Raw genomic sequence first — 14,902 nt, forward strand, 5'->3', positions numbered from 1 at the left:
CTGAGTGACGACAAGGCCGTTCAAAGAAAAGTTTAACATTACTCACAGTTCCCCTTGAAACAAGAGGTTTGGGATTGCAAAAGCACCAGTATTGGTCAGGAGGCAGGAAGGAGCAAGGGGAAGGCAGAGGCCACAGCCCTCTTGGAGTTTCCGTGGGAAGAGCAGAGCAGGGTCAACAGATTAGGATTGGCTGGTCTGAATAATTCCAGCAGGCTGCGGGGCACAGGGGCTGTCCCTGGCTGTCTGGTACCTGGCCCAGGGTTGATTTAGGGCAGGGGAAATACTGGCTTGGTGTGTGAGTTAGATAAAGGAGGTGGCTGAGGGTATGGACTCCAGACTGGTTGGTCTTGTATATGAAAGGGGGACACACCAACAAATCTACTGTCTAGAGGAATTAGCCAGCCCTGGGAGGGCCGTCTCTCCCCAGCCAGCAAGGCCCCCCAAAGATGTCAAGACATCAAAAAAAAACACATTAAAAATATAATTAATATGGAGGGGAGGGGAGGGGAGGGGAGGGAGGTATGGGAAGAGATTACTTAATGAGTATGGAGTTTCCTTTTGAAGTGATAAAAAGGTTTTGAAACTAAATAGTAGTGACAGTTGCACAGCATTGTGAATGTACTAAATATTACTGAATTACAAACTGCAGAATGACTAAAATGTTTTTTTTAAATGGTTAGAAAAATTGGGGGCGGGGGGAAATAGCTAGTGAAGCTTCTTATAGCCTGAGGTTTAATTATGTTTGAATAAGCAATGATAATCAGTAACCATTTTTTAAGAAAGTGTATCTATAATTTTGAACAAAAATTCCAGATACACCAACTTGTGTGTCTGTGTGTGTGTGTGTGTGTGTGTGTGTGTGTGTGTTGGGGGGGTGGGGGAGTATCGCCTATGAGGAACAGAGGGAGGTCAGAGAACATTAAAGACTGAGGGAAGTGCAGACACTGACAAGCCTTAAAACAATAATGATAATGAAAGAGGAGCAAGCATGGGTCACAGCAAGTTAGGAGCAGCAACCAGGAGAATAAAAACAGAATTTATAGCTTTCAATTCAATTTAAGAAAATTCAATATACATAATACACTAGAAGGCAGGGCGGGAGGAAAAAAACAAGGAGAAAAAGCATTAAAAATAGAAATATAGGCTTCCCTGGTGGCGCAGTGGTTGAGAATCGGCCTGCCAATGCAGGGGACACGGGTTCGAGCCCTGGTCTGGGAAGATCCCACATGCCGCGGAGCAGCTGGGCCCGTGAGCCACAACTACTGAGCCTGCGCGTCTGGAGCCTGTGCTCCACAACAAGAGAGGCCGCGACAGTGAGAGGCCTGTGCACCGCGATGAAGAGTGGCCCCCACTTGCCGCAACTAGAGAAAGCCCTCGCACAGAAACGAAGACCCAACACAGCCATAAATAAATAAATAAATAAATAAATAAATATTAAAAAAAAAATAGAAATATAGAATAAGACAGCAGAAATGAGTGTATTACTCTGGTCACCCAATTTTTCTGCTTATGTACCTTCTAGAAATATTTAGAAAATTATATATCCTGCTGCATATTTTTAAGGCGACATGTATAATTTTTCACAGGAAGTGTAGATGGTTGCGAAGGATTTAATATTTAGAAACATCATATATGGTATATGTGCACTAAATACGTTAAATTTATAAATGCAATTTAAGATGTAAGCTTAAGTTCTTTCAATTTATGAAAAAGGTCTGCCATAAAACTTAACTGGTAGAACTTGTTTGCTCTATCAAACCATTCGGCCAAATCAGTTTTACTTTCTATCAGAAGAAGTTTGACTAACTTTTTAAAAAAATTAGTTAATTATTATTTTTTGGCTGAGTTGGGTCTTTGTTGCTGTGCGCGGGCTTCCTCTAGTGGCGGCGAGCAGGGGCTACTCTTCATTGCGGTGCGTGGGCTTCTATTGCGGTGGCTTCTCTTGTTGCGGAGCACAGGCTCTAGGCATGCGGGCTTCAGTAGTTGTGGCGCACGGGCTCAGTAGCTGTGGCGCGCATGCGGAGTAGTTGTGGCACACGGGCTTAGATGCTCCGCAGCATGTGGGATCTTCCCGGACTGGGGCTCGAACCCATGTCCCCTGCATTGGCAGGCGGATTCTCAACCACTGTGCCACCAGGGAAGCCCTTGACTAACTTTTTTTTTTTAAATAAATAAATTTATTTATTTATTTTTTGGCTGCATCAGGTCTTTGTTGCTGCACGCAGGCTTTCTCTAGTTGCAGCGAGTGGGGGCTACTCTTTGTTGTGGTGCGCGGGTTTCTCATTGCAGTGGCTTCTCTTGTTGCGGAGCATGAGCTCTAGGTGTGCGGGCTTCAGTAGTTGTGGCACGCAGGCTCAGTAGTTGTGGCTCGTGGGCTCTAGAGTGCAGACTCAGTAGTTGTGGCCCACAAACTTTGTTGCTCTGCGGCATGTGGGATCTTTCCGGACCAGGGCTCGAACCTGTGTCTCCTGCATTGGCAGGCGGATTCTCAACCACTGCGCCACCAGGGAAGTCCTGTCCTTGACTAACTTTTGAACTCTAACATGCTTATACACATCACAGTGAGAGAACCCTTAATTTTAGAACAGAGAGCTACACATATAAGGCACGGCACTTTGCACGAGTTGGCAGCCTAGATGAAATAAGAGCTGCCCTCTTCGGTATTTTCTTTTTTTTTTAAAACTTACATTTTGTTTGGTTGCATGGGGTCTTCATTGCTGCACACGGGTTTCTCTAGTTGTGGTGAGCGGGGGCTACTCTTCATCGCGGTGCGCGGGCTTCTCATTGCCGTGGCTTCTCTTGCTGTGGAGCACGGGCTCTAGGCACGTGGGCTTCAGTAGTTGCAGCAGGCGGGCTCAAGGAGTTGCGGCACGCGGGTCCTAAAGTGCATGGGCTCCAGTAGTTGTGGCTCGCAGGCTTCAGTAGTTGTGGCTCATAGGCTCTAGAGCACAGGCTCAGTAGCTGTGGCGCACGGGCCCAGTTGCTCCGCGGCATGTGGGATCTCCCTGGACCAGGGCTCAAACCCGTGTCCCCTGCATTGGCAGGCAGATTCTTAACCACTGTGCCACCAGGGAAGCCTGGTATTTTCTATAGACGCTTTCTTTGCTCTGCTCTCAGGAGACTCTCCTTCAGGGCCAATGCATTCTCAAATTATTCCTCTGCTTGGTCTACTGAAGGTTATTATATCCTGAGGCAATGAATCTTCATAAGATTTGGAAAGGGCAGGCGATACGCCTCTCTTCCACACGGTGAGAAAAGAGGAATCATGAGAGGTGATGTGAGGAAGGGGAGCCAGCATACCACAGGCACACAGAACTGGGAACTCAAGAAACTGATTCCCTTCAAGCTATCTTTGCCAGTGTAGCCCCAGGAAGTTTTAACACACCCCCAGGAATGAATGTGCCCCAGTTTGAAGATGGCTGTGCTAATGTAATAGTCATGACCTACCATAAATGGGTTAAAATCACTGGTCAACAGACGGGGATTTGCTGGATTTCATAAAAAATAAGAACCAGAGTTATGGAGTCAACACAAGACAGTTAAAACAAAAGGATACTTCAAGATTGAAAATAAATAAATGGAAAAGTTATAAGGCAAATACAAAGAGAACATCATTAGCAATTTTAATATGAGACAAATACAATTTAAGGAGAAAAACATGATTAAGGATCCAGAGGAATATTAAATACAAAAAAAATAATCATGAGCACATATGTATGTAATATAGCTTCAACTATGTAAAGTAACCAAAAAATTATGAGGAGAAATAGTTAAATAAACCATCCCAGTGAAATTTTAGAAACATATGATTTATTAGATCTTTCTTAAAACAGAGAGATACAAAGTAAACAAAGTGGGAGGCATTAGCTCTCCACTCAGCTATTCCTTGCTTTAAAGTTATATTTGTTTAAAGTTAGAAAACTCAAACTATAGAAAGATATGGCAAGTAAATTAAGGCCCCTCTCCTCTCCTCTGGTCCTCTCTCCCCAAAGAGAACCATTGTTCATGCTGGGGAAAATGTTTGTATGGAATAAGGGGTCACAATTTTCATTTACCACGGTCCAGCGCTGCTTCCATTACACCTGTGTCAGGTGTAATTCGGGGATGGACTAAAATGAGCCCTGCTTTGTAGAGGGAGTCGTGCAACTTAGCATCTCAAAAAGGGATCTCAGGCATCTCAGGCTAAGGGAGAGACGCCCAACACGAAGAACCACACATCATACAATTCCGTTTATATGAAATTCCCAGAATAGGCAAATCCATAGAGACAGAAGTAGACTGGTGGTTGCCGGGGGAAGAGACTGGGGGAACTGGGGAAGGACTGCTAATGGGTACAGAGTTTCCTTGTGGGGTGACGATAATGTTCCAAAATTCATTGTGGTAACAGTGGCAAAACTGAATATACTAAAACCCCTGAACAGTACACTTGAAGTGGATGAATTTTATGGTATGTAAATTATGTCTGAACAAAGCTATGATTAAAAACTAACCCCAAATGCAGCGAATATAATGCTTCCAAATGGGTTATGAATTAGTGGGACTTTTGAGATTGTTGAAGAAAACCATTCTGGCTCACATCAGAAAAAATACCCAGTAGAAAGGACCTCACGTAGGGTGACAACTCTCAAATTATTTCAGCCTTCTAGAATATAGAGAAAATAAAATGAATCAAGGGGACTTCTGACTAAAAAGGCCTCCCCAGAATCCAGCAGTTGCGGAATATGTGCTCTTCGGCTTCAAGGCAATGCCTATGAACTTGAATTATGCTCAGGCTTCAAGGGAAGCCCACGAACCTAACCCAAGAACAATTCATATCTCAAGCTATATGTTGGGTATTTTAATGTTTCCAAGCCTTCTGCCTCCTTTCAGTGATTTCCAATGTTTTTAATGATCATTTGAAGATAGAAGGACACATTAGCTAGTTTTGGTTAACTATAAATCAAATAAATCCAAAGGAACACAATAATGAGAAACCATTTTTCATCATCCAAACAACTGGAGCTTTTTGTTTGTTTGTTCCTCAGAACTTTTGGTTTGGCTTGGTTGTGATTTTATTTCATTTCAATGAATTTAACACCCATATGGATCTGAGTAACCACCACCGCAATCAGAGGATACAGTTCCATCACCCCCTAAACCTCCTCCACTGTCCCTTAGTGGTCACACGTTCCCCTCCCCCGGCCCCCCGGCCTTGCTCTCACTGATCTGTTCTCTAGCTCTATAGTTTTCTTTCATAGAATGGTATACTAATGGAATTCTATGGTATGTAACCTTTTAGGACGCTTCCTTCACTCAGCATAATGCCTCTGAGGTTCATCCAAGTTACTGTATTTATTAAGTAATTTGGTTCTTTTTTCTTGTTTTGCAGAGTAGTACTCCATTATACGGATATACCACGAATTGTTTACCCAGTAAGCCGAAGCACATTTGAGTTGTTTACAGTTTTTGGCTGTTATAAATAGAGCCACTGTAAACAGTCTCTCTCTCTCTCTCTCTCTCTCACACACACACACACACACACAGGTTTTTATGTGAATGTAAGTTTTCATTTCTGTAAGGTAAACATCCAGGATTGAGATTACTGGGTTATATGTTTAACTTTATAAGAAACTGCCAAACTGTTTTCCAGAGTAGCTGTACCATTTCTGTTCCTACCAGAGATGCAGGAGAGCTGCATCCCCACCAGCATTTGGCATTGTCAATATTTTCTTTATTTCAGCCATTCTAGTAAGTGCATTGTAGTATCTCATTGTAATTTTTTTTTTTTTAATGCTATTCTTGTCTGCTTACATTCTTTTTATGTATGTATGTATGTATGTATGTATGGCTCTGTTGGGTCTTCGTTTCTGTGCGAGGGCCTTCTCTAGTTGTGGCAAGCGGGGGCCACTCTTCATCGCGGTGCGCGGGCCTCTCACCATCACGGCCTCTCGTTGCCGAGCACAGGCTCCAGACGCGCAGGCTCAGCAATTGTGGCTCACGGGCCGAGTTGCTCCACGGCATGTGGGATCTTCCCAGACCAGGGCTCGAACCCGCGTCCCCTGCATTGGCAGGCAGATTCTCAACCACTGCGCCACCAGGGAAGCCCTCATTGTAATTTTAATTTGCATTTCTCTAATGACTAATGATGCTGTGTATCTTTTCATGTGCTTGTCTGCCATCTGTATATCGTCTTTGGTGAAATGTCTATTCAAGTCTTTTGCCCATTTAAAAAAAATCAGGCTGTTTTATTACTGTTAAGCTTTGAGAGTTCTCTATACATTCCGAAGACAAGTCCTTTGGGATGAGCAATTATTTTTTCCAAGTCTGTCTCTTGCCTTAATCAAATTAAAGTAATTATGACAAGTCCAATTCATCTCTCTTTTTTTTCTTTTACGGATGGTTGCTTTTGCTGTCACGTCTCAAACCCTTTCCCTAACCCTAGGTCATGAAGGTTGTCTCAAGATTTCTTCCAGAATTTTTATAGTTTTCTATTTTACATTTAGATTTAGCATCTGTCTTGAGGTAACTTTTGTATAATGTGTGGGGATTAGATCAAAGTTCATTTTTTGGCAGATTAATATCTAATTGTTCCAACTCCATTTTTTGAAAAGACAATGCTTTCTCCATTGAATTGCCTTTGCACCTTTGTCAAACATCAACTGACAAATCTGTATGGACCTATTTCCGGATTTTCCACCCAAGGGTCCAACATGTCTCTAAGTCATCTTGAAAAATCACAAGGCAAGCTTGTTGGTATCTCACACATGTCTCAACATCAGAACTCAGAACCTGAATCAGGAACAGTGATTAGGTACTTGATTCATTTATCTTGTGATACAGGCTGTGGAGTATGTAACCCATGCCCTCTCCAGGCTGGACCACACATGGAATATTGAGATCAGTTTTTGATATTGCAATATTAAAGGTACTGCCCACCTGGAAACATTCTGAGAGGGTGACTAAGATAGTGAGGCAAACAAATATCATAACACATGAGGACTGGCTGAGAAAATTGGGGCTGCCTAGCCTGGAGAGATGAAAGGAAAATGTGAACACTAGCTCTGGACCTATGAAGTGGAGCTCACTGGAAAGAGGGAGTACTTCTTTTATGGGATCTTTAGGAGATGATTAGGACCAGTGGCTAAACCAGGCACTGTGCTATGTGCTGGGAGTCCAGAGACAGACAAGATATGCTTCCTGCTTTCAGAGGGGGAAGCCACAGGAAAAACTGTTTTGGTTTGACGTGGGCCATCCAATCAATTTTAAGCGTAACGACATCTGCTTTATAGGAGACTGGATTGAATGACTTGTTTGCCTCTGATTTTGCATGGTTGCCAAAGGTGCCCCAACAACTCTATTCTGAACAAATGACTTGTTTCTGTCTTTGGGTTTAATGGCCTCAGGAAGAGGCTCAGGTCATGTGAAAGAGATCTGCCCAAGGTCTCAAGACAGTGGTTGCAGAACTGAATTTGTAAACCAAGCCTCCTAATGCTTAGTCCAGGACTCCTTTTTACTGTTTGTCAAAATTATTAATTAACACTGTATTTGCTGAAGACTCAGTAACCCGATGCCTCCTCTTGTATATAGTGTCTCCTGGGTTTTTCTGACCCTTTGGGTTTTCAGTCTTGCAGGCTCACTGTCTCAGAGGCCTTTTAAAGAGAAAGGAATCCTACATTTGAAATTCCAACACTTTTTTTTCAATGACAAGATGGGGGAAAAAATCATATCAAATCAGACAGGGCTCTTCTGAAGATTTTAGTTCTGCTCTGAGATGCTTCTGGGTGACCTACTACTCTAATTAGGCTGGAAGTAGACCTGGCTTTCATGAGATTCAGGCTATGGCTGGAGGAAAAAGTTGTCAAGACTACTTAACATCATCAGTGCCCACAGTGGCCTCAGAGCATTCCGGGAATTCACTGATTCATTCCATAATTCATTCCACCGATTAACCATAAACACAGACACACAAGGAGAACAAACATCACTGAATGATTCAGTATTAACTAATATACCCAGGACAGGACAAAGCAGAAAAATAGCTAACGCTTCAGTTTATTGCTAGTCCCTTCCTTCCCCAAGCTCCCCAAGCAAGGGTGCAGGCAGGAGGAAGTCAGCACAGGGCCGAGGCTGACAGTCCCACCTCCTCCTTTCTAATGTGTGCTCAGTTACAAAAGGGAAGAAATAACCCCAGCCCTTTCTAGCGGACAGAGTTCTGGTGAGGATCAAAGGAGATGACGGATAGGAAAAGTGAAAAGCACTGTACTTAAGGGAGAGATTTATTCATTTAACAAGCACGTGCCGGGCACCTATTAAATGGAACGCACCATGTGAAATTTCACGGATATAAAGTAAAATAAAATATATCCCTGAAGACCAGACAGTCAGATATAACATACTGTTGCAAGCACAATGATGGGAAAGTACAGGGTGATGGGAGAGCTCAGGAGGGGTCCATTCCCAGGCTGGGCAGTTAGAAATGACGACTGTGAAGATATGGCATGAACATGAACAGGGTATTAAGGCAGCAGAAGATGGTACTAGATTTTAGAAAATACCTCATTCTCTTTATTTTATATGATGCATGAGATAATCTGCAAAGTGGGCCATGATTTTACTATTACCCTTACTGTACCATAAAGCAGTGGCTTCCAACCAGGGAGGTTACTGGCACCTGGCAGGCAAGACCAGGGATGCTGTAGACACCCTATTAATACAATGCACAGGGCAGCCTCCCCGACAAAGGGTTACCTGGCCCCAGATGTCGACTGTGCCAATGTTGAGCAGGCCTGCTGTAAAGGAGACAGGCCTGCAGAGGAGAAGCAACTCGTCCGAAAGGCCACAGCAAGCTAGTGGAAGGGCCGGAACCTGAACACCGGTCTCCCATGACCGAGCACCTCAGACAGGTGTCCCAGGTCACAGCCTGTACAGGTCTACACCTGGGCAGCAGAGGAAACGAGCGTGAAGGACAAGGGGCTGGGGCAGGAGCTTGACTGATGCTGGAGGACAAACCTGAGTCCTAGTATCAGAGCAGCACAGACTTGGAGCAGTGAGAGAGGAAGGAGAGAGAAGGGGAGAAAGAAAAAAGCAGAGGAAGAAGCAGGCAGCTGGCAGGCTATTTCCGACTCTTCCCTTTAGCATCTCTATGGTGGTCTGCACTTAAAGCAGTGGGTCTCACACGCTCACAGCAGCCTCATCAGCCAGGTGGGTGAGGTGAAGATAAAAATATACTCACATTCTCGGAAGCCCAGAAGGGCGAAACGCGGTACCCAGGCTCCCTGAGCTTTGCAGAGAGAGGCAGGACTCGACGGTCAGCACCCCCTCGGGCAGTCGACAGGCGCTGCACCCCAGCCCTGCACCAGCCGCGAGCTTCCCGGCCCCCCTGCGGCCCACGGGGGTGGGACAGGTGTCCCTGAAAGGGCTCCCTGAGACGGCAAGCGGCGAACCGAGGCCCCGAGCAGGCAGGCGCTGCAGGCCCGGCTGCTCCCCGTTTCGAGATCAGGTGTCTAAGTTCAGGGAACCTCCTGGCTTCTCTGGGCGTCACTGCCTGTCCGCACGGTGAGAACCACGAGGTCACCTTTGAGAGCCCTCCCTGCTCTGAAAACGAAGTCCGTGCTGTTTTAAAGTTCTCTATTCCTGAAGCCGATGATACTGCTTTTAAGTGTAGCCAACAAAAACTGTTATGGGGGAGGCAGCTGGTATAGCTTAGTGCCTTAGCCTACGCCGACAGGAAATATAATTACTTCGTTAATGAATTAATTTTCAAAAAAATGAATCCTTAAAAGAAATCTTTGCCCAAATATCCTGGCTGCTGCTTCAGGCGGCTTTGCTGACCACGGTTTAGCTCCTCCTCACGCTGACATCTCTCCTGTGACTGACGCCCTGACTGGGCCTCACGACCTCGCGGACACACAGGGCAGGTGCGATGGGACGAGCTGGGAGTGGGGAGTCGGGAGACAAGCTACACCTGCTCTGGGTCTCAGGGAAACGAGTTACCTTTCAGGGCCATAATCTCCTCACCTTTAAAATGAGGGACGGGACTGGGAGGCCACCCGCGCACAGCCAGCACTGACTGTCTCAAACTATTTTAAGTCTCAACTGGTCCGAGTCTGCTTCTTCATTACCATGCTGCTTGTGAAGATTAAATACAACAGTGAATGCGGAAGATTCTTGAAAAGTAGAACATTTCACTTGTCAGAGAAGCTTGTCAGAGGGGTGTGGAGCTTAGCGCTCCGCTTAATTAATACACGAAAGGCCATGCACGTGGATGCCAGTTTACGCACGCAAGGGGTATTTAGCAGCACTTCTCAACTAAGGAAATGCAGCTCACCCGGTGTGTCAGGAAAAGTTCTACAGAAAATTACATTGCAAGTTATTACTATGAAGTATCAACGTTTGCAAGAACTACCTTTTTCCCCATCACCAAGATGAATCAAAGTTACCCCTATAACATCATTCTTGCTACTTTACATTACAATATGATCCTTTTAGCAGAGAGGTGGAATCACATTCCATACAACCCTGGTTGGGCAACCTCTAAGCGACTACCACCCATCTGACAGTCACTTCCTGGTTTGGGGGACTGTCTTCAACTTCTGCTGAACTCCACTCCAGTTTCATCAGTCTAGATCTAGCTAATAACAGAGTTCGTGATTTAAAAATTTAAAAAGACCTTATCAGGCTGGCCTGAAATCTATGAACTAATGTATCTGTTTTTTGACACATGCCACTAAAATCTGTGCAGGATAACAATAGGCACGTAAGTCCACGGAACTCTGCCTCTTCCGGATGCCCACTCACCCAACGCTTCAGTAGAAACTCCTCAAAGTCGCTGCCTTGAAGTCATCTATTCGACAGGGACTAGATAGGTCCAGCTGCTCCGTCTGTCAGGCCCTAAAGGAGATCACAATCTCCTGCCCTTCACAAAGCATCTGAGGTCTAAAATTTTAGTAATAGTCAACCTCTATTTTCCACCAATACCAGTCTCTCTTTCAACCTTGAGTTCACAGCCAGGAAACAGTTGCCTAAGGTCCTGCCCAAACTGATTCAGAACAGACCTACCTGAGAACCCAGCAAGGGAATATGGAGTGCAGACACGCTCTGCTCCATCCACCTGTATCTACTGCAGCACTGTGTCCTCTGGGAAACCACCACCAAGCTGAGCCATCGGGCAGGGATAGTGTTTTAGTCATCTCTGCAGCCCCAGGCCCTGACACAGGACTGGATTCGGGCTGTTGTATAAATGGAGGATTACTGGATGGAGGAAGGCTGACTTGGGAAGTACAGTACATTAGAGTGAAATGGCCTGACCTTGGCACCAGAAGACCTAGACAAGCCCAAGCTCTGTCCTTTAGTACCAGCGGGACTCCAGGCAAATCTCTTTACCTCTCTACCCTTGGCCTATTTCATCACCTGTAAGATGAGGTGACTGGTCCTTATTCTGCCTAGGACTGATGAGGAGACAGCAGACCTGGAAGCCATGGGTATTCTATAAAGCAAGTACAAAAGTGATCAGTTGTTTTTATTTTAAAAAAACCTCTCCTAGCCTGGCCTTTGGGATAGTGACTGCCAACCAGAACTTTTCCTGGGTGCTCCGTGCTCTGCAAACATGATGGATGCCAGGCTAATCCCACGTGCTAGCATGTTCCCTAAAATCTTAAACTTAGGAGATGCTCATTTTGGGGCACAGAGGAAAGAGCCCTGGCCCAGAAGGCACGTGACTGGGGCAGCTGGTCCTGGGTCTCCCGTCAGGTCTCCTGTCAGTCCCCCATCAGCCTTGGCCAAGTGAGTCCCCTCTCTGGGCCTCAGTGTCCCTACGAGAAGAGAGACGCTCAGATCCTCTCAAAGCTTCCTCCTGCCGGCTCCTGCCTCTCAGGGGCCTCCTTCTGTTCACAGCCCTTCCCCCACCCAGAGTTCACAGGCGGCTCTAACTCCATCGACCCCAGGCAGGAGGCTCACCAGCCTAGGACGGTATCAACACACTGGCTGGAATTAGCTACTCTTTCATCGCCTCTATGCCCAGCTTCTCCTCTAATAGTTTCTACTTTAATTAATGCTACCACAATTTATTTGGCAGGCAATCTGGAATTTCTTTCCTATTCCTCATCCAATTATTTGCCAAGAACTGGCAACCCAGATTAAACCTCAGCAGTCCTCACCTGGACTAACTCAGCTCCCTAACTGGCTGCCGTGCCTCTAGCTATAGCTCCTTCAAACCCACCTTCCACACAGTTAGTTCCAAGAGTAACTGGGTAAAATGCACATCTGACAACGTCAGGTCCTCACACAAAACCCCCCGAAGAAGACCCATCTCCTGCGGGAAGGGGTGTAAAGCCGGCCCCAGCTTCAGCGCGGGGGAGCTTGTCCCCAGCACGGCCCACGCCGTCCCCCACCGGCGGCCACTCTGGTCCCCCCCGCTGATGTGACAGGGCTCCCTTTCGGCTCTGTCTCTGGGGGAATTCAGGACTCACCAGAGGGGCCTATGCATTTAATCACCCCCTCCCCCAGGTCTGCCTCGGGCGCGCTTGGGCCCCACTGCGAGGTCCCTTTCGGCTCTGTCTCTGGGGGAATTCAGGACTCACCAGAGGGGCCTATGCATATAATCACCCCCTCCCCCAGGTCTGCCTCGGGCGCGCTTGGGCCCCACTGCGAGGTCTGTTTCGGGTCTGTCTGCCGCTGTGGGCTCCGGGAGGGCAGCCACCAGGCTCTACTTCACCTTCCCCAGCACCTGGCAGCCTGAGGGTGCTCAGCCCACGTTTATCTCCCTGTGGCTTTGGCTGACGCTTTCTGGACAGTTCTAACATGGGGTTCTGGATGGAGGGGTGGTGGTGTGTTTGTATGTATGTGTGCCGAAGCAAAATCTCTGTGTTTAGGCAATGTGGCATGTCATAAAAAATTTTTTTAAATAAAAAGCTCCGTCCGGGGGTAACTGCTGGTACTAGTTCCGCGTCTGTTCTTTCCACCCACCCCCACGCAGTCAAGTGTGTGGTGAGCCCCCAGCCCCTTCCCTCCCTCGCAAACGGGTGCAGGCAATACACCCCGCTCCACAGCGGAGGGGCGCACACTGGCTTCAGGGGTCCATGACCCCCCTGAAACTGCACATAATGCTGTGGTTTAAGCATGTTGGACTTTCCCAGGGATCGTGTTAATAACTTCCATGAATGTTTCAAAGTTGCTCCAAATCTCCAAAAGGAGACCTTCCCACCGCCGAAAGCTTATGAACTGCCCCCAGCCCGGGGGCTGCTGCTGAAGCCCTGTCATGGTACGTTCACCTGCTCAGGGACCCCTGCGCCCACAGACGAGGGGTTAAAGGAGGCACCATGCCCATGGGGCTCGTGTCAGGAGCAGAGAAATCAGGAGCAACAAGGAGTATCTGGAAGCCTCCAATATCAGTGCAACCTAATACAGAGCAAGGAATACTGCACAGATCTGGAAATTCTATCTAGCTCAGCACTTTCAAGTCCCTTTGCTAAATGCAACAATGTAAAAGAGATCTCTGTCTGAGTTACTCTTCCTTCTCAGTTCATGGGGACACGGGAGCTGCACTGCCCAGTGCCATGCCTCGAGCCACGTGACCAGGAGCACTAGAAATGTCGCCAGTCCGAGTAGAGAAGTGATGCTAGTGTAAAGGACATACCAGACTTCAAAGACTTAGTACCAAAAGTCATCTAATATAGCTCATTAATAATTTTTATGTTGATTACATGTTGAAATTATATCTTAGATACAGTATTTTAAATAAATATATTACTAAAATTAATCCTATCTGTTCTTCTTACTTAATAGGGCTATTAAATATTTAAAATGTGGCATATGGCTCCCATTTGTGGCTTGCGTTCTATTCTATTGGTCAGGGCTGCTCTAGAAAATGTGGCACACTAGCCACTATTCTGTGCTTCTATTCACTCTATCACTGCTTGATTCCCACCTTAGAATCGTTCTACTCTTTGCAAATCAAAAGCAAAACTTTCAGAGAGGATTTTCTAAGTCAGATACTAGTATTTTCACACAAATAAAAAACAGTTTGGCAAAAATACCTGGGAAAATACACTAAGACAGACAAATTTATTTATGGGGTCCAAATCCATGGTGAAATCCACTTGGCAATATGCAGGTGAAAATGTCACATCCAGGATATACATCTAATAATAATCTATTTCTACAGACATTTACTGAGCACCTACTGCATGCTGGGCTCTTCACATTTATTATCATTATTTCCATTTTAAATACAAGAGAACTGAAGCTCAGAGAGTGGTTCAAGGCCACTTAACTTGTACGTGGCAGGTCACCTTGAACCCCGGTCCTGGTACCACAGCACAGTGCCCCATCCCTCCCTCTGTCAACATTCTGCCTTGGTAAACTGTAAAGGGTGAGGCAAACATAAAGTACTTTGAGATACATTATATCATCTAATTATCCAAGCTATTCTGTGAGGTAGACATGGAGGTTATCGATCACCATATTAAAAGCAGGGTATTAAAAGCTTGTGTGAAGGACTTGCCCTACACCTAACAGCTTGGTGGAGCACCATCTTACCTCTAGGAGTTCTGAAAACAAGTCCAATATCCTTTCAAATGCACCCTCTCCATGCGACCAAACATAACTTCCTCCTTTAATTAATACTGACTGCGTTCCTGGTCTTGGAATTAAGGGAACAACAGAAGGGGGCCCATTACTGTCAATAATAGTCATATTCATATTCGATGACAAACACATATTACCGCATATTATATACTCTTATATTATGAACGTAGTAACGGCACCGTGAATTTTTAGTGTGATATTTTATGTATTCGTCAGCTCTTCCACGCTTACAGTGTCATACTCCTTTGAAAGAGGAAGAAACTGAGACATAGGACAGTTGAGTGACTTTTACAAAAGCTCTCAGAGCTACTTATGGACCAAACAAATTAAACACACAGGC

The 14,902-nt window shown here is 45.8% G+C and overlaps 1 protein-coding gene and 1 long non-coding RNA gene across 3 annotated transcripts in view; one reads left to right on the top strand and one right to left on the bottom strand.

The window, feature by feature from the left end:
* Positions 1–14,902, bottom strand: part of EVL (Enah/Vasp-like) — a 160,657-nt gene that overhangs the window by 86,194 nt on the left and 59,561 nt on the right. The window lies entirely within an intron of this gene.
* On the top strand, positions 876–12,496 carry LOC309627053. Its single transcript, XR_014243517.1, has 3 exons — positions 876–1,143; positions 1,458–5,738; positions 6,078–12,496. It is a non-coding gene; the product is annotated as an uncharacterized lncRNA (long non-coding RNA).

Source organism: Balaenoptera borealis, assembly GCF_965194805.1.
Source record: "Balaenoptera borealis genome assembly, chromosome: 3".
Classification (NCBI taxonomy): Eukaryota; Metazoa; Chordata; class Mammalia; order Artiodactyla; family Balaenopteridae; genus Balaenoptera; species Balaenoptera borealis.